This window comes from Tupaia chinensis, unplaced genomic scaffold, assembly GCF_000334495.1.
Source record: "Tupaia chinensis unplaced genomic scaffold, TupChi_1.0 Scaffold143646_1, whole genome shotgun sequence".
Classification (NCBI taxonomy): domain Eukaryota; kingdom Metazoa; phylum Chordata; class Mammalia; order Scandentia; family Tupaiidae; genus Tupaia; species Tupaia belangeri.
This window is the reverse complement of record NW_006203494.1, coordinates 1,007,805-1,009,862: the sequence shown is the minus strand read 5'-3', so window position 1 is coordinate 1,009,862 and position 2,058 is coordinate 1,007,805. Positions and strand designations below refer to the sequence as shown.

Here is a 2,058-nt window from a genome sequence, read left to right as displayed (position 1 = left end):
GGTGGGCCCTGATTGGTTGTTAACAGTGGGTTATGATTGGTTGCTTTTGGACCAATCATGAGGTGCCGGATATGCAAATTTGAGGGATTCTAGTGGCCAATCAGAGCAAGGTTTCGAAGGTCAGTTTTTGGAAGGGAACCAATCATGGTAATTGTTTGCTCTCTGAGAAACCTCGGCAGACTCGCTGGTGCGCAGCTTCCCACAAGGACCATCCTCATAGCCTAGTGGTTAAGGAAACCAGATCCCGGGACCAGCAAGTTAGCGTAATGGCTATGTTGCTGGATTCCCACGTAGTCGACCGCGGTTCATGTCCCGGACCCGGTGGCTTAAAACTCACGCCAGGCGCGTGTGCGTGCGTGCCCAAGATCCCGAGAGGAGAATGGAGGAGAGGGGATTGCGGCATGACCATCCCCCCTGGGGGGGTGATTTCTCGCTTTCTGTCTCTATGTCTCTGTCTGTCTTTCCAGGGACTTAAAGCAAAAACCTCTAAAAAAAAAAAAAAGGAAACCAGATCCTCCTGCATGGCCAACTGTGAGACCTGTTCTCAAGCAGCTTGAAAAAGCTGTGGGGCATAGGTACACACATGCTCCAAAACCCTGAGAGGAGGAATGGAGAACTGATTGCAGCACGACCGCACCCCACTGAGGAACGCTTTCTTCCGGTGCCCCTCTCTGTCTTTGTGTGGTATGTGTATGTACCCTCTAGAAAAACAAAACAGAAAGAAAAGCAAAACCAGAGCTAACACACTGCTGAGGAACGAGGTGCTCCCCCTGAGATCAGGAGTAGGGCGAGGACACCCTCTCTCGCTCTTCCTGTGTGGCACTGTACAGGAAGTTCTAGATACTTCAGTAAGACGAGAAAAAGAAATGCGCAGAGTGGGAAGAAAGAGATTAAACTGTCTGTGTTAGCAGATGCATGATTCTCTTCGTAGAACATTTTTAAAAGGGGCTGGCAGGTGGCATGGTGGTTAGGGGCACTGGACTCCCACATGGCTGACCATGGTTCAAGTCCTGGAGCTGGTGGCTTGCTTTCTCACTTTCTTCTCCCTCTCTCTTTTGCTTTATCCCTCTCTGATCAAATTAAATAAATAATAAATAAAGCTAAATAAAATAATTTTTAAAATAAAATAAAGACAAATTCTGAATTAACAAGCAATTATAGCACGTTTATAGGACGAGAGTTTAATATACTAAAGTCAATTGCAGTCTTATGTACCAGTTAGGAACCAAAAGAACTTAAAATTTTAAAAAAGCATTATTTATATAATTTTATTTATTATTTTTTAATTTGACCAGAGAGACAGAGAGGGAAAGTGAGAAAGAAAGCCACCAGGTCCAGGGCTCGAACTGCGATCAGCCATGTGGGGATCCAGTGCCTAAACCACCACACCACCTGCTGGTCCCTAAAACTTGAAATTTAAAAAAAAATTTACATTAGCGGGGGTGGCGGGATGGCGGACCAGGAGAAGGAGGAGGAGAGCATCTTAGACCTGTCAAGTACATCGACAAGACCATCTGCGTGAAGTTCCAGGGCAGCCGCGAAGCCAGTGGAATCCTGAAGGTCTTCGACCCGCTTCTCAACCTCATGCTCGACGGGACCGAGTACATGCGAGAGCCCAACGACCAGTACACGCTGACGGAGGACACGTGGCAGCTGGGGCTGTTGGTGTGCAGGGGCACGTCGGTGGTGCTCATCTGCCCGCAGAACGGCATGGAGGCCATCCCCAACCCCTCCACGCAGCAGCAGGACGCCTAGCCCTCCACGCCCCTCCATTTTCTTAATAAAAATCGCAAATGTAAAAAAAAAAATTACATTAGCAACCCCCCCCAAAACGAAATATCCAGGTATAAATCTAACAATATGTACATGATCTCTATGAGGAAAACTAAAACTCTGATAAAAGAATCAAAGACCTAAATAAATGAGAAGATACTCCATGTTCATGGATAGGAAGACTTAATGTTTCCAAGTTGAACTTTAGAATCAATGCATTCCAGGGACCAGCAGGTGGCGTGGTGATTAAGGTGCTGGACACTCCCACATGGCCGACCGCGGTTC

General features: G+C 47.1%; 1 pseudogene; it reads left to right on the top strand.

Annotated features, from left to right (window-relative positions):
- Positions 1–1,450: 1,450 nt before the first annotated feature.
- Positions 1,451–1,755, top strand: LOC102502646 (U6 snRNA-associated Sm-like protein LSm7 pseudogene; annotated as a pseudogene).
- Positions 1,756–2,058: the final 303 nt, after the last annotated feature.